The following is a 13,969-nucleotide window of genomic DNA, read 5'->3' as shown; positions in this document are numbered from 1 at the left end:
TTCTACACTGTAGGGGCCTGCCTGTACACTTTTGGGGCCTGCCTTGGAGGGGTTGGGAACTGCTTGTACACCTTTGGGGCCTGCGTCTGCGCGGGGCGGGGGGGGTTGGGGGGTTGGAGCTGGTTTTAACCTTTCGGGCTTGCATCTGGAGGGGGTTGGGGCCTGCCTTTGCGGGGGTGGTTGTGAGCTGCTTGTATACTGTAGGGGCCTGCTTGTACACCTTTGGGGCCTGCGTCTGGGGGGGGGGGTGGGAGCTGCTTGTACACTGTTAGGGCCTGCCTTGGGGGAGGGGTTGGGGCATGTGCCTTGGGGGCATGGGGTTGGGAGCTGCTTCTACGCTGTAGGGGTCTGGGTCTTGGGGGGTTGGGGCTGTTTGTACACCTTTGGGGTGTGCCTCTGGGGCGGATGGGGAGTTGCTTGTACACCTTTGGGGCCTGTGTCTGGGGGGGGGTTGGGGCCTGTGCCGGGGGGGTTGGGAGCTGCTTGTACGCTCTAGGGTCCTCTGGCAGGCTTTGGGGCCTCCCTTTGAGGGGGGCAGTTGGGAGCTGGTTGTACACCTTTGGGGCCTGAGTCTGGGGTGTGGGGGCTGGGGCTGAGGCCTGGGGCCTGGGGCATGCATCTGGGTGGTGGTGGTGGGGGGTCCAGTTCATGGGGGGGGTGGGTTGGGAGCTGCTTGTGGACAGTTGGGGTCTGCATCCGGGTGTGGCTGGGGCCTGCTTGTAGACTTCTGCAGCCTGTGTCTGGTGTTTGGGGGCTTTTCTGTAGTGTTTGGGGATTGCATTTTGGCTTTGGGATGTGTCTAGAGCTTCTGGGGCCTAGCTGTAGTGCTTGGGGCCTGCGTCTGGGGCTTTTCTGTAGCATTTTGGTAGCGTGTTTGTGATTTGGGGTCTGTATCCAGGGTTTTGCCTTTTTTGTAGTTTTCAGCTTTGTGTCTGTTTCTTTGTTGGTTGCCTGGGGTTTGGGGTTTGGATCATTAGTCAGTGTCATTAGCGTCGGGGGGTTGATATGAAGGGTTAGGGTTGTGGTTAGAGTTGTTAGGGTTAAAGAGAATAAGGATTTTAGGGTAAGGGGATCAAGGTTGTGGGAATAAAAATGTTTTTGCACAGAGTTACATCGTTTAGAGGGAAGGAAGGTGGTATTGATATATGCTTGCAGTGATAAGAAAGCTTAACAGACAACCTTGTAAAATGCAGACAACCAGAATCCTTAGAGCAATTGGGTGGAAATCACGGTGTAAGAAACATTACCACCTCAAAGAGGAAAACAGTCAAGAAAAAAATAAAATTGACTAGTAACAGGCCAGCAGCTGTGTATTTTCTGTGAAGCACTGGATAGATTGTGAACATGGATTACCCAGTCAATGGGGAAACTGGGGAGGGTCCTGGTCACCGAGAGGAAAAAAAAAATTATATAAACTGTGTTATGGAACTAGTAGGTGGCTTGTGGGACGCCTGCCATTGCAATCGTGAATAAAAATGCTACCTCACTGAGATACTTGCCTGAGCCTATGGTATTGGTTACAGAGTGTTTCTAATAAGGTGTTAGGGTTTTAAGGTTTCAGGGCTAAGGCACTAGGGTTGGGTTTCAGGGTTAGGGTTTCCAGGGTTTAGGGTTAGGATTTTAAGGTTGTTAGGGTTGGAGTTATAAGGGTTAGGGTTTGGGGGTTAGTGTGTTAAGGTTTTAAAGTATTTTGTGGTTTTAGTGTTGATAGGGTTTTTAGGGTTAGGGTCTTAGGGTTTTAGTTATGGTCAGGTATTTAGGGTTAGGGTTTTAAGGTCTTATTTTTTTTTTTTTAAGGTTAGGGTCTCCAGCGTTAGGGCTTTGAGAATCTTTACGTTTTGGGTTAGGGTTTAGAGGGTCTTAATTTTTAGGGTTAGGGCTTTTAGGCGTAGGTCTAGTGTGGTAAATTTTATCGGGTTAGGACTGTAAGGGTTTTTAGGGTTAGGGTTTCTAGGGTTTTTTGGGGTAGGGCTTAGGGTTAGATCCGTGGGAGCCGTAGTGTTAGGGGTCAGGGTTCTTAGGGCTAAGGCCCAATATTAGGGTGGAAGGCCAAACTAAGGGGGGAGCCCCCCCCAAAATTGAAGGGTCGAAGCCCCAATTTAGGGGAAGAAACGTCAAAATTGTGGGGTCCCCCAAAATTGGGCGGAAGAGCTCTTAATATTGGGGGAAACCCAAAAAAGGAGGGTGGGGGACTCTAAAATTGGTTGTGTCCCCCCCAAAATTGGTTGTGTCCCCCCCCAAATTGGTTGTGTCCCCCCCAATTAGGGGAGGAACCCCCAAAATTGGGTGGGCGAACCCCCATATTGGGGGGGCAGAACACTTAAATGGAAGTGTGAAATTCCAGAATTGAATGTGGACCCCCCAGAACAGTCTTCAGGGGTTTAGTGTGGTAAATTTTATCGGGTTAGGGCTGTAAGGGTTTTTAGGGTTAGGGTTTCTAGGGTTTGTTGGGGTAGGGGTTAGGGTTAGATCCGTGGTTGCCATAGCGTTAGGGGTCAAGGTTCTTAGGGGTTAGGCCTAATATTAGGGCGGAAGGCCAAAATAAGAGGGTGGGAGCCCCCCCCAAAATTGAAGGGTTGAAGCCCCAAGTTAGGGGAAGGAACGTCAAAATTGTGGGGTCCCCCAAAATTGGGCGGAAGAACTTTTAATATTAGGGGGGAACCCAAAAAAGGAGGGTGGGGGACTCTACAATCGGTTGTGTCCCCCCCAAATTAGGGGAGGAACCCCCAAAATTGGGTGGGTGAACCCCCAAATTGGGGGGAAGAAGACTTAAATGGAAGTGTGAAATTCCAGAATTGAATGTGGACCCCCCCCAGACCTGGGGAGGAATCCCCAAACTTGGGGGGGACCCTCAAAATTGGAGTTAAAGCCCCCGATCCCGGGGAGCTAAGCCCCAAATTAAGGGAAGGAACCTCAAACATGTGGTGAGAACCCCAACATTGGGGGAAAGAACCTTAATATTAGGGTGGCAGGCCAAGAAAGGATGGTGGGGGCCTCCAAAATTGTGGGGGGCTTGGAACTGGGGGGAATCCCCAAAATGGAGGGGGAACCCCAAAAGTGGGGGGGGGGCGAAGCACCAAATTAGGGGAAGGAACCCCAAAATTGCGGGGAAGAACTCTGAAATGGAGAGCTGAAAACCCGAAATTGAGGGGAAACCCCCCAAAACGGCGGGAAAACCCTCCATAAACACGAAACCGGTAATGTAACAGAGCAAAAAATGGCGTCCTACGGCACGCTGCGAGGCTCAATTTTCTGGGGAGTGCTGGGAAATGTAGTTCTTGGCCACCGGGTTTCCGGGAGTCCATATTGTTTTCCCAGAGCATGCCGGGAGATGTAGTTCTCGGACACTGGGCTTCCGGGAGGCCATGTTGGTTTCCCATCTTTGCTAGACTCCGGGTGCTCTGGCTTCACAGAGAAACCCCCAAACTGAAAAATGTACCTGCTAATATATTGGGCTCTAAATGTAGCCCTGGGTTAATTGAATAACAATCCCTGGGTAAGATTGAAGTGCAGGAGGGGTTGGCTACGGTTTTAAGAGCCGGTTTGCAGAAAAGGGATTTCCCGTTAAGAAATGGCATATACTGATTGTTCTCTTCCTTGCTCTGCCAAGACCTGAAGCACATCTTGGAAGCCAGGCAGAATCCGTGGAGCCAATGGAGTTCTCAAGCTCGACTTCAGCTTCTTCCCAGCTAGAAGAAGCAAGGACACGCCGGCTGAGTTCCACAGGCAACGCGCCCGTATCTGTAGACGAGGATTTAGAGATGCTACTTTGGGAACTCTCAGACGGCATACTGGAAGCCGAGCTCGACTTGGACCCAGGGAAGGATGAGGATGACCTCCTCCTTGAGCTTTCCAAGATGATTGATGATTGAACTGCATAGTCCTATGGTATATTAAAAAAAAAAAAAAAAAAAAAAAAGAAAACAACTCTTCTTCTTGTTGGATACCCTGAGGTGATCCTTTTTCTAACTGAGGCTTTGCAATGAGACTTAAAGCACAGTTGGAACTGGTAGAAATTGGCAGGATCTGCACTCAGTTGTCCTAAGTTTTCCTGCTGGTCAGAGTTAAGGTCTTGTGCATGGTTCCGTAACTATAGGTGGCTACCTTTGATATCAAGAGGACAAAGCACTTGTTTCTTTTGGCACAGAAAGATGTCCATCGGCACGCTGTGGTGGCTGTGAATTGACGTAGTGATGGAGCGATGCTCTGAAGGCTTAAACGGAAAGCTTCTTCCTTCCGCCCCCCTTGGCACAGCTCGATGTTGGGCACATTGTGAAGCCTGGGTGTTCTGATTTCTCGGACAGTTGATACCCAAATCCCGGAGTTACTATGTCAACTCTTGACTTTTATTTGTGTATGCCATTGTTTTGACTGTAATCTTTTCAGATGATGAAGCTGTAGGGGCGGGAGGGAGCAAAATAATTATTCTAGCGTTGTGGACCAAACATGCTGCCAGGAGTGGTGGTGGTGGGGTCAGCCCACCCGGCCTTACTTTCAATTATCAGGGATGATAAAATGGTGTGAAAAGCAGCAGCTCTGCGATACGGCTACGCTACCCCCACTCCCTTCTCTTGTGCTGTACCAAAGTTCCCCCAAGCTTTGGTTGGTGCTTTTTGCTGGTGACAGTAGGACTCCAGGGCGAGTAGTCGGGACTCTCCTGCAGTAACTGGGTCAATTAAGGGTTGGTTTAAGTGCCTCCTGGTTTTTAAAATTGCTCCCCTGAGCTGCTGGCTCTGCTGCCTGCTACAGCAAATGTTCGGGTGCCATCAGCGTTGCACTTGGGCGTGGGCACTGACCCTGCGGAGGAGAGCTGAGACTCGCGTGTATTGTGTACCCTGCCGCCAGTGATCGTTTTCCCCTAGCAGATCTATTTTGAATCATTTCCCTAAATTTTAGAGGAACTTTAGGCTCTTTGTGCTATGATTTGTGAAGCTGTAGGGGCCCTCAGACATTTGCTGCTGGCAGAGGAAAACCGCTTGTCGAATTTGTTGTAAATACTTTCTGTTTGGACAACAACGCCTGTGTGTGTGTGTGTGTGTGTGTGTGTGTGTGTGTGCGCGTGCTTTGACGACCCCCTGCGACGCCCCAGCTCCGCGAGGGAAGCTTTGAAGCGGCTCTGGGAAAACCTCTGCGGAAGAAACCGCTGCTAGTGACTTGCGGAAAAGGGACTCCACAATCAGTGAGATTGTAAAGTAGGTATGTTTATTCAGCGCTGGGCAGCACGGGAGGTCGTGGGCATGAAGATTGATGACTCTTCCTCGTCACCGCTAGTTGACCTCTTGTCTTTGCACAGACTCAGTTGCTCCTTGGCTCTTGTCCATCTGCAGGACCAGTTTCTCCCAGTTTCTTAAGACAGGCTCACTCTCTTATTAGGAGACTGACCTTGGTAAGGGGCCCAAGGCTTCTTGCTTTAGTTAATTGGCACAATGCACCATAGTTAGCAAAGACGCTAAGTAGCATCCTAGTTTAACGCTGTCAGCGCTCTATCTCTACTTGATAAGATTCTCCTAACTCCCTCTCTCACTGGAGCCCACGCAGCCCTCCGTCCTGCCGAAGGACTTCACGGGGACTTCTGCCGGCTCCGGGTGCCCGCACACAGACAGAAATGGCTTTGAGAGAAAACAATCAGGAGGAGGAGAGCTCAGAGACTGCGGCCGGCTTCGGCCACCTTCCCCTCGCTTTCCCTCTCCGTGTTCAAACCGAGCACTGTTCTGCCGTCAACCTTCGCTGCCTCTGCCCGCGGCGCTGGGCTTTCGCGTGTGCCATTGCTCCTCTACATATTTTATCCTTCCTTTTGTAAGGAATGGTCCAGCAACTCGTGTCACTAAGGGATTTGAAGGGTTAACATCGAGGCCCGGGTCTAGGTGATAAGAGAACAAAGGGGTTTTTAGGGAAAAGTGCTGACTACTGCAGGGGATGTTGCTAGAGTTTCTGAAATCCGGCGCAGAGGCTCCCAAACGAGGAGGAAGGGGGAGCTGAAGGACAATTGAAGGACAAAAGTCTGGGAGGAAGACAACCAGCATTCAGCCCGAGCAAGCCCCAAGAGACCACCAGAGACTGGTACGCAGGCGCCCCTGGGAGGGGTTTCGGATTCCGGAAACCAATTCTAATAACCCTGCCTCTTCTCGAAGTAGTAATGAATATGTATTAGCCTGGGAGCATCAAAACCAGCCGCCTTACGTAACAGGTGTGCGTCCTGGGGGAGCAGAGACTCCCGGCGCATCCAGCGCTGCTTGCTTGCCTCTATTCGTTTAATAAATTGTAAACTTTGATTGTAATCCTATTTGGATTTATAACAGCCATTTATAACACTTTTTATATTTGTATTTTATTTAAGGCTGTCTTGCCCCCCTCCCCCCCCAGCCTCGCTGCTCGCCAATAAAGCTGGCGCAGGGGCTAAGGGATTTGAAGGGCCTGCTTGTACACCTAAGGGATTTGAGGGCCTGCTTGTACACCTTTGGGGACTGCCTCTTTTGGGGGGGGGGGGTGGTGTTAGGAGCTGCTTGTATACTTTTTTAGGCATTCCTCTGAGAGGGGGTTGGGAGCTTCGTGTATACTGGGGGGGGAGGGCCTCCCTCGAGGTGGAAGGGGGGGGGTTGGAGCGTTTCTACACTGTAGGGGCCTGCCTGTACACTTTTGGGGCCTGCCTTGGAGGGGTTGGGAACTGCTTGTACACCTTTGGGGCCTGCGTCTGCGCGGGGCGGGGGGGGTTGGGGGGTTGGAGCTGGTTTTAACCTTTCGGGCTTGCATCTGGAGGGGGTTGGGGCCTGCCTTTGCGGGGGTGGTTGTGAGCTGCTTGTATACTGTAGGGGCCTGCTTGTACACCTTTGGGGCCTGCGTCTGGGGGGGGGGGTGGGAGCTGCTTGTACACTGTTAGGGCCTGCCTTGGGGGAGGGGTTGGGGCATGTGCCTTGGGGGCATGGGGTTGGGAGCTGCTTCTACGCTGTAGGGGTCTGGGTCTTGGGGGGTTGGGGCTGTTTGTACACCTTTGGGGTGTGCCTCTGGGGCGGATGGGGAGTTGCTTGTACACCTTTGGGGCCTGTGTCTGGGGGGGGTTGGGGCCTGTGCCGGGGGGGTTGGGAGCTGCTTGTACGCTCTAGGGTCCTCTGGCAGGCTTTGGGGCCTCCCTTTGAGGGGGGCAGTTGGGAGCTGGTTGTACACCTTTGGGGCCTGAGTCTGGGGTGTGGGGGCTGGGGCTGAGGCCTGGGGCCTGGGGCATGCATCTGGGTGGTGGTGGTGGGGGGTCCAGTTCATGGGGGGGGTGGGTTGGGAGCTGCTTGTGGACAGTTGGGGTCTGCATCCGGGTGTGGCTGGGGCCTGCTTGTAGACTTCTGCAGCCTGTGTCTGGTGTTTGGGGGCTTTTCTGTAGTGTTTGGGGATTGCATTTTGGCTTTGGGATGTGTCTAGAGCTTCTGGGGCCTAGCTGTAGTGCTTGGGGCCTGCGTCTGGGGCTTTTCTGTAGCATTTTGGTAGCGTGTTTGTGATTTGGGGTCTGTATCCAGGGTTTTGCCTTTTTTGTAGTTTTCAGCTTTGTGTCTGTTTCTTTGTTGGTTGCCTGGGGTTTGGGGTTTGGATCATTAGTCAGTGTCATTAGCGTCGGGGGGTTGATATGAAGGGTTAGGGTTGTGGTTAGAGTTGTTAGGGTTAAAGAGAATAAGGATTTTAGGGTAAGGGGATCAAGGTTGTGGGAATAAAAATGTTTTTGCACAGAGTTACATCGTTTAGAGGGAAGGAAGGTGGTATTGATATATGCTTGCAGTGATAAGAAAGCTTAACAGACAACCTTGTAAAATGCAGACAACCAGAATCCTTAGAGCAATTGGGTGGAAATCACGGTGTAAGAAACATTACCACCTCAAAGAGGAAAACAGTCAAGAAAAAAATAAAATTGACTAGTAACAGGCCAGCAGCTGTGTATTTTCTGTGAAGCACTGGATAGATTGTGAACATGGATTACCCAGTCAATGGGGAAACTGGGGAGGGTCCTGGTCACCGAGAGGAAAAAAAAATTATATAAACTGTGTTATGGAACTAGTAGGTGGCTTGTGGGACGCCTGCCATTGCAATCGTGAATAAAAATGCTACCTCACTGAGATACTTGCCTGAGCCTATGGTATTGGTTACAGAGTGTTTCTAATAAGGTGTTAGGGTTTTAAGGTTTCAGGGCTAAGGCACTAGGGTTGGGTTTCAGGGTTAGGGTTTCCAGGGTTTAGGGTTAGGATTTTAAGGTTGTTAGGGTTGGAGTTATAAGGGTTAGGGTTTGGGGGTTAGTGTGTTAAGGTTTTAAAGTATTTTGTGGTTTTAGTGTTGATAGGGTTTTTAGGGTTAGGGTCTTAGGGTTTTAGTTATGGTCAGGTATTTAGGGTTAGGGTTTTAAGGTCTTATTTTTTTTTTTTTAAGGTTAGGGTCTCCAGCGTTAGGGCTTTGAGAATCTTTACGTTTTGGGTTAGGATTTTAGAGGGTCTTAATTTTTAGGGTTAGGGCTTTTAGGCGTAGGTCTAGTGTGGTAAATTTTATCGGGTTAGGACTGTAAGGGTTTTTAGGGTTAGGGTTTCTAGGGTTTTTTGGGGTAGGGCTTAGGGTTAGATCCGTGGGAGCCGTAGTGTTAGGGGTCAGGGTTCTTAGGGCTAAGGCCCAATATTAGGGTGGAAGGCCAAACTAAGGGGGGAGCCCCCCCCAAAATTGAAGGGTCGAAGCCCCAATTTAGGGGAAGAAACATCAAAATTGTGGGGTCCCCCAAAATTGGGCGGAAGAGCTCTTAATATTGGGGGAAACCCAAAAAAGGAGGGTGGGGGACTCTAAAATTGGTTGTGTCCCCCCCAAAATTGGTTGTGTCCCCCCCCAAATTGGTTGTGTCCCCCCCAATTAGGGGAGGAACCCCCAAAATTGGGTGGGCGGACCCCCATATTGGGGGGGCAGAACACTTAAATGGAAGTGTGAAATTCCAGAATTGAATGTGGACCCCCCAGAACAGTCTTCAGGGGTTTAGTGTGGTAAATTTTATCGGGTTAGGGCTGTAAGGGTTTTTAGGGTTAGGGTTTCTAGGGTTTGTTGGGGTAGGGGTTAGGGTTAGATCCGTGGTTGCCATAGCGTTAGGGGTCAAGGTTCTTAGGGGTTAGGCCTAATATTAGGGCGGAAGGCCAAAATAAGAGGGTGGGAGCCCCCCCCAAAATTGAAGGGTTGAAGCCCCAAGTTAGGGGAAGGAACGTCAAAATTGTGGGGTCCCCCAAAATTGGGCGGAAGAACTTTTAATATTAGGGGGGAACCCAAAAAAGGAGGGTGGGGGACTCTACAATCGGTTGTGTCCCCCCCAAATTAGGGGAGGAACCCCCAAAATTGGGTGGGCGAACCCCCAAATTGGGGGGAAGAAGACTTAAATGGAAGTGTGAAATTCCAGAATTGAATGTGGACCCCCCCCAGACCTGGGGAGGAATCCCCAAACTTGGGGGGGACCCCCAAAATTGGGGTTAAAGCCCCAGATCCCGGGGAGCTAAGCCCCAAATTAAGGGAAGGAACCTCAAACATGTGGTGAGAACCCCAACATTGGGGGAAAGAACCTTAATATTAGGGTGGCAGGCCAAGAAAGGATGGTGGGGGCCTCCAAAATTGTGGGGGGCTTGGAACTGGGGGGAATCCCCAAAATGGAGGGGGAACCCCAAAAGTGGGGGGGGGGCGAAGCACCAAATTAGGGGAAGGAACCCCAAAATTGCGGGGAAACACTCTGAAATGGAGAGCTGAAAACCCGAAATTGAGGGGAAACCCCCCAAAACGGCGGGAAAACCCTCCATAAACACGAAACCGGTAATGTAACAGAGCAAAAAATGGCGTCCTACGGCACGCTGCGAGGCTCAATTTTCTGGGGAGTGCTGGGAAATGTAGTTCTTGGCCACCGGGTTTCCGGGAGTCCATATTGTTTTCCCAGAGCATGCCGGGAGATGTAGTTCTCGGACACTGGGCTTCCGGGAGGCCATGTTGGTTTCCCATCTTTGCTAGACTCCGGGTGCTCTGGCTTCACAGAGAAACCCCCAAACTGAAAAATGTACCTGCTAATATATTGGGCTCTAAATGTAGCCCTGGGTTAATTGAATAACAATCCCTGGGTAAGATTGAAGTGCAGGAGGGGTTGGCTACGGTTTTAAGAGCCGGTTTGCAGAAAAGGGATTTCCCGTTAAGAAATGGCATATACTGATTGTTCTCTTCCTTGCTCTGCCAAGACCTGAAGCACATCTTGGAAGCCAGGCAGAATCCGTGGAGCCAATGGAGTTCTCAAGCTCGACTTCAGCTTCTTCCCAGCTAGAAGAAGCAAGGACACGCCGGCTGAGTTCCACAGGCAACGCGCCCGTACCTGTAGACGAGGATTTAGAGATGCTACTTTGGGAACTCTCAGACGGCATACTGGAAGCCGAGCTCGACTTGGACCCAGGGAAGGATGAGGATGACCTCCTCCTTGAGCTTTCCAAGATGATTGATGATTGAACTGCATAGTCCTATGGTATATTAAAAAAAAAAAAAAAAAAAAAAAAAGAAAACAACTCTTCTTCTTGTTGGATACCCTGAGGTGATCCTTTTTCTAACTGAGGCTTTGCAATGAGACTTAAAGCACAGTTGGAACTGGTAGAAATTGGCAGGATCTGCACTCAGTTGTCCTAAGTTTTCCTGCTGGTCAGAGTTAAGGTCTTGTGCATGGTTCCGTAACTATAGGTGGCTACCTTTGATATCAAGAGGACAAAGCACTTGTTTCTTTTGGCACAGAAAGATGTCCATCGGCACGCTGTGGTGGCTGTGAATTGACGTAGTGATGGAGCGATGCTCTGAAGGCTTAAACGGAAAGCTTCTTCCTTCCGCCCCCCTTGGCACAGCTCGATGTTGGGCACATTGTGAAGCCTGGGTGTTCTGATTTCTCGGACAGTTGATACCCAAATCCCGGAGTTACTATGTCAACTCTTGACTTTTATTTGTGTATGCCATTGTTTTGACTGTAATCTTTTCAGATGATGAAGCTGTAGGGGCGGGAGGGAGCAAAATAATTATTCTAGTGTTGTGGACCAAACATGCTGCCAGGAGTGGTGGTGGTGGGGTCAGCCCACCCGGCCTTACTTTCAATTATCAGGGATGATAAAATGGTGTGAAAAGCAGCAGCTCTGCGATACGGCTACGCTACCCCCACTCCCTTCTCTTGTGCTGTACCAAAGTTCCCCCAAGCTTTGGTTGGTGCTTTTTGCTGGTGACAGTAGGACTCCAGGGCGAGTAGTCGGGACTCTCCTGCAGTAACTGGGTCAATTAAGGGTTGGTTTAAGTGCCTCCTGGTTTTTAAAATTGCTCCCCTGAGCTGCTGGCTCTGCTGCCTGCTACAGCAAATGTTCGGGTGCCATCAGCGTCGCACTTGGGCGTGGGCACTGACCCTGCGGAGGAGAGCTGAGACTCGCGTGTATTGTGTACCCTGCCGCCAGTGATCGTTTTCCCCTAGCAGATCTATTTTGAATCATTTCCCTAAATTTTAGAGGAACTTTAGGCTCTTTGTGCTATGATTTGTGAAGCTGTAGGGGCCCTCAGGCATTTGCTGCTGGCAGAGGAAAACCGCTTGTCGAATTTGTTGTAAATACTTTCTGTTTGGACAACAACGCCTGTGTGTGTGTGTGTGTGTGTGTGTGTGTGTGTGTGTGCGCGTGCTTTGACGACCCCCTGCGACGCCCCAGCTCCGCGAGGGAAGCTTTGAAGCGGCTCTGGGAAAACCTCTGCGGAAGAAACCGCTGCTAGTGACTTGCGGAAAAGGGACTCCACAATCAGTGAGATTGTAAAGTAGGTATGTTTATTCAGCGCTGGGCAGCACGGGAGGTCGTGGGCATGAAGATTGATGACTCTTCCTCGTCACCGCTAGTTGACCTCTTGTCTTTGCACAGACTCAGTTGCTCCTTGGCTCTTGTCCATCTGCAGGACCAGTTTCTCCCAGTTTCTTAAGACAGGCTCACTCTCTTATGAGGAGACTGACCTTGGTAAGGGGCCCAAGGCTTCTTGCTTTAGTTAATTGGCACAATGCACCATAGTTAGCAAAGACGCTAAGTAGCATCCTAGTTTAACGCTGTCAGCGCTCTATCTCTACTTGATAAGATTCTCCTAACTCCCTCTCTCACTGGAGCCCACGCAGCCCTCCGTCCTGCCGAAGGACTTCACGGAGACTTCTGCCGGCTCCGGGTGCCCGCACACAGACAGAAATGGCTTTGAGAGAAAACAATCAGGAGGAGGAGAGCTCAGAGACTGCGGCCGGCTTCGGCCACCTTCCCCTCGCTTTCCCTCTCCGTGTTCAAACCGAGCACTGTTCTGCCGTCAACCTTCGCTGCCTCTGCCCGCGGCGCTGGGCTTTCGCGTGTGCCATTGCTCCTCTACATATTTTATCCTTCCTTTTGTAAGGAATGGTCCAGCAATTCGTGTCACTAAGGGATTTGAAGGGTTAACATCGAGGCCCGGGTCTAGGTGATAAGAGAACAAAGGGGTTTTTAGGGAAAAGTGCTGAATACTGCAGGGGATGTTGCTAGAGTTTCTGAAATCCGGCGCAGAGGCTCCCAAACGAGGAGGAAGGGGGAGCTGAAGGACAATTGAAGGACAAAAGCCTGGGAGGAAGACAACCAGCATTCAGCCCGAGCAAGCCCCGAGAGACCACCAGAGACTGGTACGCAGGCGCCCCTGGGAGGGGTTTCGGATTCCGGAAACCAATTCTAATAACCCTGCCTCTTCTCGAAGTAGTAATGAATATGTATTAGCCTGGGAGCATCAAAACCAGCCGCCTTACGTAACAGGTGTGCGTCCTGGGGGAGCAGAGACTCCCGGCGCATCCAGCGCTGCTTGCTTGCCTCTATTCGTTTAATAAATTGTAAACTTTGATTGTAATCCTATTTGGATTTATAACAGCCATTTATAACACTTTTTATATTTGTATTTTATTTAAGGCTGTCTTGCCCCCCTCCCCCCCCAGCCTCGCTGCTCGCCAATAAAGCTGGCGCAGGGGCTAAGGGATTTGAAGGGCCTGCTTGTACACCTAAGGGATTTGAGGGCCTGCTTGTACACCTTTGGGGACTGCCTCTTTTGGGGGGGGGGGGGGTGGTGTTAGGAGCTGCTTGTATACTTTTTTAGGCATTCCTCTGAGAGGGGGTTGGGAGCTTCGTGTATACTGGGGGGGGAGGGCCTCCCTCGAGGTGGAAGGGGGGGGGTTGGAGCGTTTCTACACTGTAGGGGCCTGCCTGTACACTTTTGGGGCCTGCCTTGGAGGGGTTGGGAACTGCTTGTACACCTTTGGGGCCTGCGTCTGCGCGGGGCGGGGGGGGTTGGGGGGTTGGAGCTGGTTTTAACCTTTCGGGCTTGCATCTGGAGGGGGTTGGGGCCTGCCTTTGCGGGGGTGGTTGTGAGCTGCTTGTATACTGTAGGGGCCTGCTTGTACACCTTTGGGGCCTGCGTCTGGGGGGGGGGGTGGGAGCTGCTTGTACACTGTTAGGGCCTGCCTTGGGGGAGGGGTTGGGGCATGTGCCTTGGGGGCATGGGGTTGGGAGCTGCTTCTACGCTGTAGGGGTCTGGGTCTTGGGGGGTTGGGGCTGTTTGTACACCTTTGGGGTGTGCCTCTGGGGAGGATGGGGAGTTGCTTGTACACCTTTGGGGCCTGTGTCTGGGGGGGGGTTGGGGCCTGTGCCGGGGGGGTTGGGAGCTGCTTGTACGCTCTAGGGTCCTCTGGCAGGCTTTGGGGCCTCCCTTTGAGGGGGGCAGTTGGGAGCTGGTTGTACACCTTTGGGGCCTGAGTCTGGGGTGTGGGGGCTGGGGCTGAGGCCTGGGGCCTGGGGCATGCATCTGGGTGGTGGTGGTGGGGGGTCCAGTTCATGGGGGGGGTGGGTTGGGAGCTGCTTGTGGACAGTTGGGGTCTGCATCCGGGTGTGGCTGGGGCCTGCTTGTAGACTTCTGCAGCCTGTGTCTGGTGTTTGGGGGC

Source organism: Anser anser (genome assembly GCF_964211835.1).
Source record: "Anser anser genome assembly, contig: HAP1_SCAFFOLD_152, whole genome shotgun sequence".
Classification (NCBI taxonomy): Eukaryota; Metazoa; Chordata; class Aves; order Anseriformes; family Anatidae; genus Anser; species Anser anser.
The sequence above is the reverse complement of the archived record's forward strand: the minus strand, read 5'-3'. Positions refer to the sequence as shown.